The sequence below is a fragment of the Pogona vitticeps genome, chromosome 3 (genome assembly GCF_051106095.1).
Source record: "Pogona vitticeps strain Pit_001003342236 chromosome 3, PviZW2.1, whole genome shotgun sequence".
Classification (NCBI taxonomy): Eukaryota; Metazoa; Chordata; class Lepidosauria; order Squamata; family Agamidae; genus Pogona; species Pogona vitticeps.
The window spans coordinates 129,071,527-129,088,555 of NC_135785.1; the positions used below are offsets into that span (position 1 = coordinate 129,071,527).

At 42.6% G+C, this 17,029-nt stretch overlaps 1 long non-coding RNA gene across 1 annotated transcript in view; it reads left to right on the plus strand.

The window, feature by feature from the left end:
- The first annotated feature begins 10,659 nt into the window (after positions 1-10,659).
- LOC144588252 (uncharacterized) overlaps positions 10,660-17,029 on the plus strand; it is a 34,963-nt gene continuing 28,593 nt past the window's right edge. The window contains exon 1 of the long non-coding RNA XR_013543706.1: positions 10,660-10,733. This is a non-coding gene — a long non-coding RNA (uncharacterized LOC144588252). The remainder of the gene's footprint in view (positions 10,734-17,029) is intronic.

The window sequence follows — 17,029 nt, forward strand, 5'->3', positions numbered from 1 at the left end:
CTGGGTGGCAGAGGTTGCAAAGGTGTAGATTTGTTCCCTTGTTTTATGGATGTGACTGGCAGAGAAGTAGGTTTCTCTCAGTGAGTGGCAGAGGTGGTTGTCAGAGTGGTTGACTTCTTCCTCTGAATGGCAGAGGTGGGAGAATGGTTGAAAGGACTGACAGAGGTAGATCTGAAGTTAGTAGGTAGAGGAGGCAGAGGCTGGGATGAGATCTCTATTTCATTGGGTTCAATGAAGGGAAGCCCAACAAGGGAATGTCAGCCATTCTATGGTTAATGGATCCAAATGGGTCAGAGCATGTTTCTGAGATGTGAGAAAACACACTCACTCTGGACACGTAGAGGGAAAGAAAGGGGGGTCCATGGCCATAGTGGACAGCTCTGGCCATATTTCCATTTTTTATGTGTGTCCAGTATGGGAGGGTGTCTGATCTGGAGGGCTGGAGGGCTCTGCCAGATACTCTCACACCATAGTCTCTACAGAGTCTTCTTCCACCTATGTGCCCTCCCCTATTGTGGTAACTGTCCAGCTCTCCACCATAGCATAGGCATCCTTCAGTCTCGAGAGACTATGGTATCGTGCTCTGCATGGAAGACTTGGAACAGCATCTAGTGCAGCTGAGAAGGCCAATTCGAGAGTGACAAACCCTTCCACACTGAGGACAAATACAATCTGTACCCCGTCTAGCTCCCTGATTTTGCTGCTTTCATGACTACCTCTTTGCCTCAGTCTGCTGGGTGAGGGTCTTTTCAAATTGGGAGAGGCCATGATGTACCGCATGCCTCCAGGCTGAGCACTCAGATGTCAGGGTTTCCCATCTGTTGAGATCCATTTCCAAGGCCTTCAGATCCCGCTTGCAAATATCCTTGTCTCGCAGCTGTGGTCTCCCTCTGGGGCAATTTCCTTGCACTAATTCTCCATACAGCAGATCCTTTGGAATCCGACCATCAGCCATTCTTACAACATGCCCGAGCCAACGTAGACGTCACTGTTTCAGTAATGTATACATGCTAAAAATTCCAGTTCCTTCTAGGACTACTCTATTTCGAACTTTGTCCTGCCAGGTGATACCAAAAATGCGTCGGAGGCAACACATATGGAACGTGTTCAGCTTTCTCTCCTGCCATTCATGAAGGGTCCAGGATTCACAGCAGTACAGGAGTGTGCTCAGGACACAGGCTCTATAGACCTGGATCTTGGTGTATGCTGTCAGCTTCTTATTGAGCCATACTCTTTTTGAGCTCTCCACCAAGCTCCAGTAATATGGACTGGATCCCTTGCCAAGAAAAGAAGTCCCTGCACATAGTTCCTGGGAACCACCCTCCCCCACATCTTCCACATGCCCTCGCATACCTAGGTCTCCATGCATGCATCACCCTCTCATCTCCCTGCACACCTCACTGGAGAGCTCACTTCTCCACTTTTCCAGTTCCACAGTGCATGACACCAAGCTGTCCTTGGGACTGTGGCCTGTCTCAAGTTCCCACCTGCAGCAAAAAAGACTGGGGCGGGGGGAATGAAGGAGTAAGAAAACTATTACAAATACCAAGCCACAAAGTGACACCACACACATACATGCTGCCTCAAATTCACTAACAGAATAGAATAAAATAAAATTCACTATCTGGAAATAATGGAATAAAAAAATAGGTAGGGAAATAAGGTAAGTCACTTAAAGCAAAGCCTAGTAGGGGAAAGGACAGGTGGGAAACCTACCGAATAAACACACACACACACAGTTCAGCCACTCTAACACATACCTTAAGAAATAACTGTAAATACAATATTACTATCCAAAGAAAGCCATCCCCAAAGTCCCACTATTTGAAATAATATGAAATAAAGTTGTCAAATGTGCTTTGCTGCAACTACTAACTTCTGCCTGACTACTCAGCAGCAACCACTCAGAGGAAAACTCTAAGCAAAAGTGCAAAATGGCTGCAAAGAAACTGCTTATAAAGAATCTTTAAAAAAAAAGCCCCCAGAGCTCTTTGAGCCATGCATTTGGCTGCCTGACCTGTAAATCTAGGAGTCTCTAGGTCCCTCTCAGGGTTATCTAGAGCTTCTGACTGACAGGAGCAGGTTGCAGATGGCATGGGGGTGAAAATACAATGAAAATGGATAAAAAACTGGGTAAATGAAGTGACAAATCGAAAATTGCTAAAAATTCATTATTTCACATTTGTTAGGGCCATCACATTCGATGGATACAAAGCAATGAATATTTGATGAATCAACATTTTTCAATATATTTTGCAATTCATTTTTTAATTCTTGCCCATCTCTAAAAGGGAGCATGGAAGGCATGCCAGAGTATAAAATTTACAGGCCTGAGCAGAACAAATGTACTAATGAGCAGCCATGATGTTCAGGTGTGTCAAAATGCTGAGTCACAGTGACCCAGGAGGGCTGGCTCAAAGATGATGCAACATCTGTGCTGCTTGGATACAGCCAGATGCAGAAGTGTATATATGTGAACTGTGTAGAGAAGATGTATTCCTGCTATTCTGATGAATTCATAGTGTCATGCTGTCGCTCTGTATATTTGTAAATATCCTGTAAATACACGTCTGGTGCTGGAAGAAGCTGATCGTGTCTGAGTGAGTCGTTTTGCCACCGGGACCTTGAAGTTATTCTGCTAGAATTTTCCATGTATTCACGCACTAACAAGGCACACCAGTAAGTGGCAAACCCTCAGCTACTATTTAGACTGACAGAGGCTTTCACTTATGCCAAAATGATTGAAAATGAATCAGTTTCACAAGTGATATAAAATAAATGACTCTCTCACAGCTGAATAAAGTACCTCACTTTCCAACCCAAAAACATGCTTCCTAAGGGGGAAAAATCCATAATTCCATGTCTGCCATGTAGTAACCTTTTAAAAAATCTATTTCCAACATGTGAAGCCCAATTCAAATATAGGGGTTTTTTTCCATGTGCACTTGAAGATGTGCTAAATTCTAAATATTAAGAGAGGAAAAAAGTCTTTGTTGGGAAATGTTTATGTCATAATTTAAATTATTAAAATTAAATAAATAATAATAATAATAACAACTGAGATATATAGATTTCGGTCCAAAATTGAAAGAGCCTTCTGTACCAGTACATCAAACCTCTAGGATATCCAAAATCAGGAGCATCTGTAAATAATGATACTGTATCTAGTGACATGAAGTGACTTCAGATTCTGTTTGCACCACAACATATAAATGTGGGAGTTGCCTGAGGTGCAGAATTCTGCATTTGTAGTTATGCTTGAAGTAATTGAACAAATGTTTATTTCTTAGGAATGTCAGAGAGTTGAAAGTTTTGCTAAGGCTATCAAACTTCCTGAGAGTTTCTTTATTTCTTTATTTAACTTATATGCCACCCACACTACCCAAAGGTGTCTGGGTGGCTTACAACAATTCAGATGCAATAAAAAGATAAAAAGGTAAAACAATTTAAATACAATTAAAAATGCAGTATGCTAAAAATTGCCATCAGGACCCACAGTTGATATTATTTCAGTTAAAAATCATCTGGAACAGGAAGGATTTGACCTGGTGCTGAAATGTCATCAACGTTGACATCAGACAAATTTCCCTTGGGATGGTGTTCTATAGTCTGGGGGCAGCTGCTGAAAAGGCTCTTTGTCTACAAGCCATCCATCTTACCTCGTTGAGGGATGGCTCTTTCAGGAGGGCCCCCTGGTTAGATCTTAATTGTCGGATAGGTTTATATGGAAGTTGACACACAGAGGACAATTAATGATGTTCTTGTTCTTAACTGAAGAATAAATTTTAGATGTAAAAAGAAAGCAGCCTGCTTCTTACCCTATATCATGCCTTTAACAACTAGAGAGCAAAATGAATCTTGACATGCACAGCTTGCAATGCTGAAGAGAGGTGTCAAGGTGGAATTCTGAATTCTCTATAGGCTGCACACCTATAAATGGAAGAGTGAATGTAAGGAGTCATTTTCAGATAAATAATTGAGAATACTAAAGTTTTTTTTTTAAAAAATTACTTCCACTATGAGCAATGCAGTCTGTAGTTAGAATCCACTGAAACTCTATATCAAAGCATGGGTATCACATATTAGGAACCAGTGTGAATGAATCGTAATTTTCAAAGTGGTACCCAAATTAGTCTGAGCAAGGATGTATAGTTGGCCTACTAATCACCCACAGTCTCCTTATTTGGGGGCTATGTATAAATATTCATCATATAGTTTGTTTCTGAGTAGGCTAGAGATGGACATTGTTGTCCTGCCAGAGATGAGATAGCCAGACCTGGGATCTGTCAAAGGGAAAAAAAATCTCATTCTTCGGGCAGGGGAAACCATTGAATGAGACCAGGGAATATGGTGTTGGCTTTGCGGTCAGAAATACTTTGATGAGATCTGTTGTTCTACCTAATTTGGGAAGTGAAAGAATCTTGTTTCTGCAGCACCACTCATCAGCTGAACCAGTCACCCTCATTAGTGCATATGCACCAACACTGTCATCTACAAAAGAAGTCAAAGACAAATTCTATGCCAATTTGGCAGCTCCCATGAAAAGAATCCCCGAGAGAGAGCCACTGTTCATTCTCGCAGACTTTAATGCTAGAGTTGGTGCTGATCACAATTCTTGGCCCACTTGTTTAGGCCATTTTGGCAGTGGGAAGATGAACGAAACTGGCCAATGCTTGCTGGAGTTTTGCTGTTATTATGGTCTTTGTGTCAGCAATACGTTCTTAATACAAAGCTTCAACACAGTTTCCTGGAGACATCCAAGATCCAAGCATTGGCATCAGCTCGATTTGATCCTCACTAGACGCTCTAACCTTCCTAGTATTACGATCACATGCAGTTATCAGAGTGCTGATTGCAATACTGATCGCTCCTTGATGTGTAGTAGAGTAAAACTGCAAACAAAGAGATTGTATTACACGAAAAAGGAAGGAAGACCATGTATTGACATGAGAAAGACTTGTGATCAAAGAAAAGTAGAGGAATTTGCCCAAGCGCTTGAGGAAACCCTTCCAGGCCCAGTTGATGCAAATGCACCTGAACGATGGGAACATTTTAAGAACACTGTTTATAACACCGCCTTGTCCACATTTGGCAAGAAGACCAAAAAGACGGCCAACTGGTTCAAAGCCCATTTAGAGAAGTTGATGCCAGCCATCGAGAATAAGAGAGCTCTAGTAGCATACAAAGCCTGTCCTAGAGAGTACAACATCTAGGCTCTTCCAGTTGCTCGTAATAAAGTTCAACGGACTGCCAGGAGATGTTCCAATGATTATTGGCTTCAGCTCTGCTCTCAGATACAGATAGCAGTGACACAGGTAACGTCAAGGGAATGTATCATGGTATCAAGCAGGCTTTAGGTCCAATACAAAATAAATCTGCTCTTTTTAAATTTGCTACAGGTGTGATCATCCAGGACTGAGCATAGCAGATGGAATGCTGGGTGCAGCACTACTCTGAGCTATAGTCCAGAGGGAATGTAGTAACTGAAGAGGGACTAAATAACATTGAGTGCCTGCCTGTCTTGGAAGAGTTGGACAGCGAACCAACTTTATCAGAAATAAAAGCGGCCTTGGATTCCCTCAACTCCGGCAAGGCTCCAGGGAAGGAAAACTTCCCTGCTGAAGTGCTGTAAAGACATCATCACCACCAAGCTGTATGAAATCTTTTGTCTTTGCTGGAGGCAAGGTGTTGTATAAGAACAAAGGAGACAGGGGTGACTGCAAAACTACTGTGGCATCTCTCTTCTCAGCGTTGTAGGGAAGCTGCTTGCCCATGTTGTGCTGAAGAGATTTCAGGTGCTTGCAGACAGAGTCTATCCAGAATCACAGTGTGGATTTTGAGCTAATAGATCCACTACTGACATGATATTTTCCCTCCAACAGTTGGAGGAGAAATGCAGGGAACAACAACAGCCGCTCTTTGTGGCCTTCATAGATCTCACAAAGGCCTTTGATCTGGTTAGCAGGGATGGCCTTTTTAAAATACTTCCCAATATTGGATGTCCACCTCAACTTAATATCATCAGGTCCTTTCATGAGGAAATGAAGGGCACTTTAGTTTTTGTTGGCTCAACATCAGAGCCCTTTGATATCCGGAGTGGAGTGAAACAAGGTTGTGTCCTGGCACCGACCCTGTATGGGATCTTTTTTGCTGTCATGCTGAAGCACGCCTATGGAACTGCAACAGAAGGTTTTTATCTCTGGACTAGATCAGATAGAATGCTCTTTAGTCTCTCTAGATTCTGAGCGAAGACCTAAGTCCAAGTGAAATGCATGCGGGACTTCCTCTTCACTGATGATGCAGCTGTTGTTGCCCATTCTGCTGAAGACCTCCAACAACTCATGAATCATTTTAGCAAGGCCTGCCAAGATTTTGGACTAACAATCAGCCTGAAGAAAACACAAGTCATGGGCCAGGGTGTGGACTCACCTCCCTCTATTACCATCTCCACACAAGAATTGGAGGTTGTTCATGACTTTGTGTACCTTGGCTCAACAATCTCTGACACACTCTCTCTAGATGATGAGCTGGATAAACGCATTGGCAAAGCAGCTACCATGTTCTCTAGACTCACAAAGAGAGTATGGTTCAATAAGAAGCTGATGGCATATACTAAGATCCAGGTCTATAGAGCCTGTGTCCTGAGCACACTTCTGTACTGCAGTGAGTCCTGGACCTTTGTCCAGGACTCACTGCAGGAGAGGAAGCTCAACACCTTCCATATGTGTTGCTTCCGACGGATTTTTGGTATCACCTGGCAGGAAAAAGTTCCAAATAGAGTAGTCCTAGAACGAGCTGCAAATTTTAGCATATATACATTACTGAAACAGTGACTTCTACATTGACTTGGGCGTGTTGTGAGAATGCCTGATGGTTGGATTCCATAGGATCTCTTGTATGGAAAATTAGATCTGAAGATCTTAGGAATGGACCTCAACAGATGAGAAACCTTGACATCGGAGTGTTCAGCCTAGAGGCAGGTGATGCATCTTGTCTTCTTGCATTTTGAAGAGACACTTGTCCAGGAGGTGGAGGCAAAGAGGCAGTCCCGAAACCAGCAAAATCAGGGAGCTGGACAGGGGACAGATTGTATTTGTCTTCAGTATGGAAGGAATTGTCACTCTCGAAGTGGCCTTCTCAGCCACACTAGATGCTGTTCCAAGTTCTCTGTTCAGAGCACGTTACCATAGTCTCTTGAGACTGAAGGATGTCTAATCTAATCTTTATTCTTATGTCTGACAAAGTACGCTATGTACATAAAAGCTCACATTAAAATACAGCAGTCAGTTTTTAAGTGCCATAACATTTTTGTCTATTTTATTTTTTATTTTTGTTTTGATTTGTTTCTTTATGATATGTTTTGTTGTGGCATCTCAAAGACTGACAATTGATATTTGGTGTGAGCTTTTGTGGACTGTAATCCACTTCTTCAGATGTTTGCACTGGAAGCCGTGGGCTACAAACAATGAAAGGTTTTCACAAATAAAACTGGCCTTCTTCAAAATGGCTTAAGAAAAGCAGAAAATATGGCTACCCCCCTGGAAATTTCTACATATTATGTTTTGGGCCTCCTCCCCTCCACTACTTTTTAATTTCACCTGGAAGGAATTTCCAGAGTGCAAGACTTCATTTGCTGTACTATCTCACTAAATGCTAGATTTTTGTGTATTGTTTTATACCATGATTAATAGTTTACTTCTGTAGTTTCTCAGATGCTTCAAGTGAAAGTCATGGCTATTCCTTTGACAATTTCCTCATACCTTTCACGACATTACGTGCATATTTGTGTCTGAGCAATTTGCTTGACAGGTAAGCAGTGGATGTCATATGTAGCTATAGTTTTCTCTTTTTATTGTACTGTCATTTCTTGATTCACTCCTTTTGAGGAGTAAAATCTCCTGCCTGGCTGGCAGACTGATTGAGGATAGAAGGAAAGGGAATTCATCAGACTGCAAACATGGGAATTTACTCAAATGAAAAGAATATTTAAAAAATAGGATTTTGTTCTACACTTGAGTAATGGCTAAACTAACTGGTCCAACTGCTACTCCACTTTTTTCTACAGTTCACAGCTTTGTGTTGATACCGTAATCAAATCAATATAAATGATCCTCTGAGCTGGGACTCCTAGAAGGAAAGTGTGAAGGAATTATGGCTTATGGTGTCGACATGAAGTTAGCAACATCTGGTTGCTCTGCCGGTGAGCTCTCTTCACTGCAGAGCTTCTTTGTCTCCCCATTCAGAATAATGTGAGACTACTGGGTCTCACAAATGCAATCTGGAGGGGAGGAGGAGTGAGCTCCCATTTAAAAGGGCACTCCTTCCCCATTTCGGCCTTTTTCGAGGCTTGAAACTGACAGAGTTAGCAGAATTTTACCAGGATTTTCCCAGGTGGTGATAACCAGCAGAGTTCCCAGTGAAGTGCAGACACAGTCAGCAAACACTCTTGTAGCAGAAATACTTGGTTTATATTTATTTATTTATTTATTTACAATATTTTTTAGGGGCACCATTGCCAGTGGCTTCTGGGCGGCGTACAACATTAAAACCTAAAAACATTTCAAGAGACCGTATAAAATACCATATATTAAAATATTTCTTAAAACATTAAAACATTAAAATTAATTAATTAAAATGCTGGGTGAACAGAAAGGTCTTTGCCTGGTGCCGAAAGGCCAAGAGTGTCGGAGCCAGGCGGATCTCTCTAGGGAGGGTGTTCCAAAGTTGGGGGGCAACAACCGAGAAGGCCCTATTCCGACATGCCATCCCCCTCACCTCTTTCAGGGATGGCACCTTCAGAAGGGCCTCCTGGCCTGATCTTAGAGGACGGGCAGGCACATATGGAAGAAGGCGGTCCTTTAGGTAACCAGGTCCTAAGCCGTTTAGGGCTTTATATGTCAAAGTAAGCACTTTGAATTGGGCCCGAGCAGCAACCGGCAGCCAGTGTAAATTTTTCAGAACCGGCGTGATATGAGTCTGTGCGGCGGCACCACTTACCAGCCGCGCAGCCCGGTTCTGTGCCAGTTGCAGTCGTCGGACCGTCTTCAAAGGTTGCCCCACGTATAGCGCATTGCAGTAATCCAGTCTGGTTGTTACCAGTGCATGAGTGACTGCTGCCAGGCTCCGCTCATCCAGGTAAGGGCGAAGTTGATATATTCTCCGCAGCTGTAAGAAGGCACCCCTGGACACCGAGTCCACCTGGGCTTCCAAGGTCAGACTGGGGTCAAGGAGCACCCCCAAGCTGCGGACCCTATCCTTTAGGGGGCGTGTGATCCCGTCTAAGGTAGGGAGATGGCCCTTTAACCTATCTGGCGGGGCACCTACCAGCAGCACTTCAGAATATTTACAGATATTTACAGCTTCAGTCCTTGTTCTATACACGGCAGTTTCACAGTCACAGAGCCTTAAATCAGTGTCACAGTCCAGTAAATAGTCATATACCATATAGTCAGTCCGTTCAGCCAGAGTTCCACTCTCCAAGCACGTAGGTACGGCTTCCTCTGAACTCTCAGGCTTGGCTCCACAGCTACAGCACTTCACGACAACCCAACAGCAACCCACAATGTTGTGTTCTAGTTCTCTAGCTATATACTAGAGTTAGCCAATCATATTCACCCTTCTGGCACATTCCAATACAGCTGTTTTTACTCATGCTTGGGTCTCCTTTACAGTGCTGGTCCTTGTAAATACTTACATCTTGTACTGAACTGCATTTAACAATTTTCCAGGTTTATCCAAACCCTGTCAGAAACCCACCTGCCCACCCTGTAGCCAGTGTGAATTCTACTAGTTGCCTTTAGGAGCTGGATTGGAATTCTTGACCTGCTGCTTAATAGGCCGGTAGCTGTGGGGATTGATTTTTTTGCCTATCCTACACTGCTCAAAATGTGAGGCTGTTAAATGGTGGTTATTAATTCGGTCACGCTGGCGAGTAGTGCAGAATAAAGTTGCATTGGCGAGTCTCTGTGAGAACACAAGTTAAGGTTATAGCTCATCCAACATCCCAGCACTACAGATTGTGGAATTACAGCATGGGGGGGAGGATGCACAGAGTCACACCTGGACTGAGGGCCACCAATAGAACCAGGGGCTTGAGGCCTGGGGGTGGTCAGAGCAAGGCCAGCCAGGGTTCTGCTGTCTATAGGACCCTGCAAACTCAGGGCAGGTGACTTACCCATTTCCATGAGAAAGGAGTCTGGTGAGACCCAATTATACTCATTCTGCACTATGACAGGCTCATTTCTCTTGTTGGAATTAATAAAATGTGGCCCTGGTTTACTCCATCACTTTGTGTCTTGCATCATTATTCTGCAGTGGGGTGGCAATGCAAAGTGGTAATAGGGTTAACATCCCTTTGATGATAAAGTCTGTAAAATGCTCTTGATGAGTTACCCAGGCATGAGTGCTTTGGAGAACTGTAATCCTGGCATGCCATCCCGAGACAGGTAAGTTAGAGGGAACGTCCTGACCTTGATATGGGTGAAATGGAGTTTTGTTTACTAGTAGCAGTTGCATCTGGAATTTGGTTAATTGGCCTTGGCTGACATTGCTAAAATCAATTAAAAGCTGCTCCCTTATTGGGGGATCTTTACAGCAGTGAACTGCAGACTGATGGGATTTAAGGGAGATGGTTAGTTACCTTTTTCTCGCTCTCCATCTTGGATCATCACCAGGACTCAGCAAGCTCATGTTTATGCTCATACTATGTACTATGAAGAATTCTATATCTGCCTGTAAGTATTGCTTAGAGCCAGATTTTCTTTATTTTCTGTGGGGACTATTTCATCAGGCTTTGTGCTCTGTAAGATCTACTTATGCTACCAAATGATGTTTTTTATACTCGCTGCTGAGATAATGGAATTTTATATCTTAGGCTTTGTCCTTTTAATGGAACAAATTTTATTCAACCTGTGGTTTATTCAGACAGCTGTGAGGAGGGATTGAAAGTACTTTTTCCAGTGTCTGAGGGTGCTTGGACATCTTGAAGCATGTTGGGTTACTTTAAGTTCTATGCAGGGTTGGGTTGCACTTAAGAGCTGTGTGTGTTTGTTTCTTGAGCACCTGCAAGTGGGAGACCCAGAATGTGCTAAGGAAGGCATGGACCCTCGGGAGGCTTTCCCAACCATTACTGCAGTGGCCTTCTGGACCTAACCTAGCCTGGCACAAAAGCTAGTGGGCCTGAATGATCAGATGATCCCCTCTGAGTAACCCATGGGTAAACACATTTTCCTTCACTGAAAGATAGAAATCTGGAGATTTTTCCCCTCATCGAAAGGGGAGGAAGATCTTTTCTATAAAGATTTCCTGTAACTTAGAAGCAATGTCTCTTTTCTAAAGCAGACAGAAAAATCTGACCAGCATTCCACTGGAGTATAACAGTGGCAGCAGTAATATAGAATGAGGAGACCAACACAAATCAAAATAATTGATAACTTTTCTTCTAAATATGATTAAGTATCAAAGCACATGCATGTGTAATGTTAAAACATGTCATCTTTTGGACAGAAGAGAAGTTAATGTTATGTATAAATTCCCAAACTCGATATCCTTCATGTATTCTGAAAACAGCAATTGCCTAACACTTTGATGTTAAACCACCTTCTATCGGAACCATTTAAATCAGTGACAGAGGAACATATTTTCTCACATGCTTTAAGACAAGTTGTTGTTTGGAGTATTGTTTGTGGGTTTTTGGTGGCTGAATATCTCTTTCTACCTCATTGAAGTGTGTGTGTGTGTGTGTGTGTGTGTGTGTGTGTGTGTGTGAGAGAGAGAGAGAGAGAGAGAGAGAGAGAGAGAGAGAGAGATACTGACAACCCCCACTGGAGACTAATTTGGTTTTAAATATATGCTATGAACATTCTGGGCAACATTATTGATGATTTTGGACTAGTCATTGTCATCATGATGGGATATGTGGTCAAAAGTGTGTCATGATGATGGAATATGTAGTCAGAGAAATATAAAATGGAGTCAGATAGGTTCTGTGTGGAGATGATTTAAGGGACTTTGGAATGTGTTTTTCTAAGTGCCATGAGAGTGTTTTTCTGAGATCGTTACAGCCAAGATCCAGATATCTTGAAGGCCAAATGAAGAGGCCCTGGGAGACATTCCATGCTTGTTACAGAAGAGATAAATGACACTCATGGGAATAAGGGAAGGAAAGAGGTAGTATAACCTCTAAAAAGTGAATTGGTTAACAGCCAGAAAGACCATGCAGAAGGGAGGAGTTTGGGAAGGTAGAAAATGGATGATGGGTTATGTGAAAGGGCTCGATGATGATTGATGTAGACTCATGTGGTTCGTGTGGTTTTCTGTTCTATGAAAGAGAAAGGATGTAAATAAAGGAGAAAGAAGAGGGGGACTAGCCCACCATAGCTTACCCTACTTTAGCTTAGCTTTTTTGGTTAGCTTTTTTAGTGTTTATTATTTTAAATGGGAAATACTTACCTTATTTAACTGCAATGATCTTTGAATATGTTCTTAATGCTGATGCTTATGCAAGATAAACTGATTTCTAATGAAACTCTATTTCTCTAATGAAAATTAATTATTAAAATCTCTTACCAAAGGTCTGGTCTCTTGAACAGCAGGGTCTGGATAAATCCAAGAGTGGAGAGGGCCACAAACTAGCTGTCATTTAAGAGTTCCACCCAACTGAGCTGTTGTGAGTTCTAAGGAATCACAAAGCCCATGTGCCTGTACTTGCAAAGTACTAAGTAAATGCAAAGTGTTCTTTTTAGGTCAGACTTGTTCAAAGGACTTACCCGTATTTGCCGGCGTATAAGATGACTGGGTGTATAAGACGACCCCCCTACATTTCCACTCAAAATATAGAGTTTGTTATATACTGGCCATATAAGACTACACCCTCTTCTGCACACCTTCCACACACCAAATAAAAGGTGCTATTCATTGTCACCATTGTATGGCCACAGCGTGACCACAGTGCCTCCGGCCTGCCCCTGCATCTCCCTGTGACCGGCACTAGTGCACAAGTGTGCATGTGTGAGCTCTGCGTAGACAAGGGGCGGGCCGGAGTGCCGCTGCTTCCCACCAAGCAAAATTGGCTGGTCACATCGAAAAGGCTGGCACCCCTGTCTTGCTGATGATGCTTGCCACGGCCGCACTGGATACCGCGTGATACTGGACAGTATGTAGAATGAGGTGGGCAGGCATCGGAAGGCCATTATGGGCAGCTATGTCTATACCAACTGAAGTGCACCTGGCGTATAAGACTACTCCCCCACTTGGAGGCATGTTTTTCAGGGCAAAAAAGTAGTCTTATACGCCAGAAAATACAGTATGCTACATACTGCTGAGGTCTAAGGTCTTGCCCCAGTGCAAAGGTGGTAGATAAGTGCTGGTCAAACTCTCTGGCTGAATGCCCAGTGGTCCTTTAGGGGGTACGGTGCATCACAGTCATTAACTCATTCTCTGATCTATCCCACCATGTAGGACTGTAGTATAAATAAAGTGGGGAGGTAGATAGTCATATTTCTTAAGTTTGAGGAAATGCACAATACAATTACAATAACTAACTAACTGGAGGTGCTAAGAAGGTTTCCTCCTAATATTTATCTTGGTTTCATGGCAACAGACACAGACTAGTGGTTAAGGAGCTGAGCAAATCAAGGTTCTCTAATTGCCACCTTGAAGTCTGTACATGCATTGGTTTCCATATATATGCAAAGGTGTTCATTTTTGTGCATAGGCATCCACTACCCAAAAGTAAGTTTTTGTGCACTGTTAAATAATATGCAATTTTGTCTGCAGGCTTTTCAGATGCGTCCAAAGATGTGTATGTTTGACAAATGTACAAACCTGGCAACAGTAAAAGAAATTCACCTGTGTTGAACCAAAAGTGGCAACATTGGTCACTCTTCCTTAATGTTTATATCTCACTGGGGTCATGTTTCATTAATTTATGTCAGTTTCGCAGTTCAATTCCAACTAGGAAACTTGTCCTAGGAAATGGCCAATGGTCTTAACTGAGTGATTCAATCAATCGACTGAAGTCACACCTTATGAATTAGGTCTGAGACCATTTTAGCCAAAAGTCAATATATGCAAATTTGCCTTTTATGATATTCGGCACCAAAGGTTAGTAATGTTATCTGGTCAAAAAAAGAGGATGGTTTTTTTAAATCCCTTGTACTCAAGTATAAACTACCTACATTTACCCACAACAATAGAATTAATTAAAGAGCACTAGGGAAATTCACTGAGCAGGAATTCTCTAGTATGTATTTTGTATTCTTTGTGACTGCAGTCACACTAGCAAAATGCTTTGGAGTTACTTCTCATGAATTTTGACCTTTTAGGGGAGTTCAGATGACACAAAGTCAATTCTTTTGTTCTTCCTCTGTGTTATCTCTGCATCAAATACAGCCCACTGGGGGGCAAACACAATATTTGTTCTGTGATTCATCACACAGTACAACCAACATCCCATTTAATGTGTGCTCCAAAACTGATTCATTTCCTATGCCTCTGGCGTGTGGTTGCACCTCCCTCACCTGCTGTCATTCAACTCCCCTTTACTTTTCAAACAGGAATGTTGGTATACTTCTGTCAAATATGGAGCATCAGTCTCCCTACTGTCTTCTGACCACCACTACAGTGTGCTGTAGGTTCTCTTCCATAGAGGGCAATGAAGCTTGGAAAGAGGAAGAAATGGCCCAGGTCAGTATATGACCAGCAAGGACATTTTGCCAAGACAGTGATGTACCCACACAAAATTTAAAAAAGAAAAGAAAAGGGGCAGAGAAAAGCACAGGAAAAGAAAGGGGATATGTCCCACTTGCAGAGTGTAGATGAACATATCACATCTAATTCACCACAAAAAAGCAGAATAGTTCAAAAATGTCTAAACCACTATATGCCACCTGACCACAATGTGCAACTACACAGGAAGCAGAATACATGAGAAAGGAGGGGGACATTTCTCTTGTGTGACAGTGGCCTTTGTTTCATGATATCACAACATTGGTAAAGATAAAAGTACTTTGAATATACTTTATGTGCATTGTAAAAAAAATCATCCTTGCCAATAATAAATATTGCTGTTTTTCTCTTGTGTTTGTAGTCAACAGAGAATATTTGCACTAAAATCTTTTTCCCCTACCTTTTCCCTTTGTATGGGCAGAAGAACCCAAGTTTAGTCTGTGACCACTCTGGGCAGGAGAGGGAAAGAATTTACACTGAAGACCCATTACAAGTCTGTACAGTAATATTGGGCTAGATAAAGCAAAGTGTTCTGCTTATATACTGCCTTATAGTCCTTAAAGCACTCACTGGGCAGTTTAAAAGTTAATTAGGCAGGCAACACATTGCCCTTTCCCAGCAAGCTGGATTCTCATTTTACTGACCCTGGAAGGATGGAATGCTGAGTGAACCTCATGCTAGTTATCTGGGATTGAATCCCAGGCTGTGAGCACAGTTTTGGAGCTATGAGGCTCTTTAGGATAAATAGTTCCCAATATTGGGTTCGCAATATTTTCTTGGACTAAAACTCCCAGAAGCCTTCAACACTAGATTTTCTGGGAGTTATAGTCCAAGAACATCTGGGGGACCCAAGGTTGAGAACCAGTGGGCTAGATGAATGTATGGTCTAACCCAGGAAAAGGCAGCTTCCTCTGTCCTCATTCTCCGTGTCTCAGTTATGATAGGCTCCTTCTTAATCCATGACTTTAATTCTTTTAGTTATATGCGTTGGATAGTTCTTTACACCAAAGGATTCCTTCTCTTCCCTTTCTTGCGTCCTTTACACACCTCTCACTTTTAATCATACTTGTGGTGGCTACTTGCAGTTTTGATAATCACGATCTTAACCATGACAGACACAGAGAACTTGACAAAATACATTAGGCTCCCTAAATCCAGGTGCTGGCAGCCATTGGGCCATTGAAGGAACAAACAAACAAACAAACAAAACAGTTTGTATTGAATTCAGACTTTGTCATGTTTTGAGTAAAATCTCTAAGATCAATTAAATGGGTCTTTATATTTTCTTGGAGATTGAAAATATGAGATAATTTTTGTTGAGTTGTAAAATCAGTAAATCCTTGTTACCATCTTATCTAGCATTGTAGTATCAATTTTGCCCAGACATTTATTTATGGGAGTTCTCAGAAAGTTGGAGACACCCAACATCTGCTGTTGCTCGCCTTGATTGATCAACCTGTCCTCCATGTCTAATTACTTAGACAAATTAGAGATGAGTTTTTAGCAACCCTCTGAATAGGTGTGAGCCTGCCCCAGTTGCAGCTGGCCAACATAGTGGGCAAGCCACTCTGTCAGACCCAGCAGGCATGCTTTCTCAAAGTGTTACATCTGAATCCTGGGGTGAAGCAGGGGAGAATGCCAACACCACCTTTGCAGGCACAGCTGGGGAGAGGGGTGTTGCTGTACTAGAGATAAAAGGCAAACAGGAAGACTCCAAGGAGGAAGAACTCGGGCAGGATGCTGAAGACTGGTCTATAATCAGGGGAGGAGAAGTCTGTTCTGAGACACCGCCAGGAAGGAAGCTGGCTAAAACACATTAAGAGACAAAGCAAGGCTCCAAGAGCCAAGGTTCCTGGAAAGCTAGAGAGATGCCAAGCACTGCTGGAGACAAAGCAGGTGGTCGGTCAGTCCCCTGTCCTCTTGCCTTGAGCCCTGATCCTCCAGCTATCACACACATTCTGATTTCTTCCTTCATGCCCTGTGCTCAGCCATTTCAGTTTCTGCTCTGCCTCCTCTAATGCCACCTAGGAGGGGGGTGTATGAATGTTCTTCCTGTCAGGGACAAAGAACTAATGGAACCAATTACCTTGAGAGGTTGTGAGTGCTCTAACACTAGAAACATTCAAGGGAAATGTAGACAACAACTTGGCAGATATCCTTTTATTTGTATTCCTGCAATAAGCAGGGAGTTGGACTCGATGGCCTTATAGGCCCTTTCCAACTTCATTATTCTATGATTCTATGACTAGGGGGGTGCAGCCTCAGAAGGGCAGTGTGCTTCCTGCCTGCAAAAGCCCCCGAC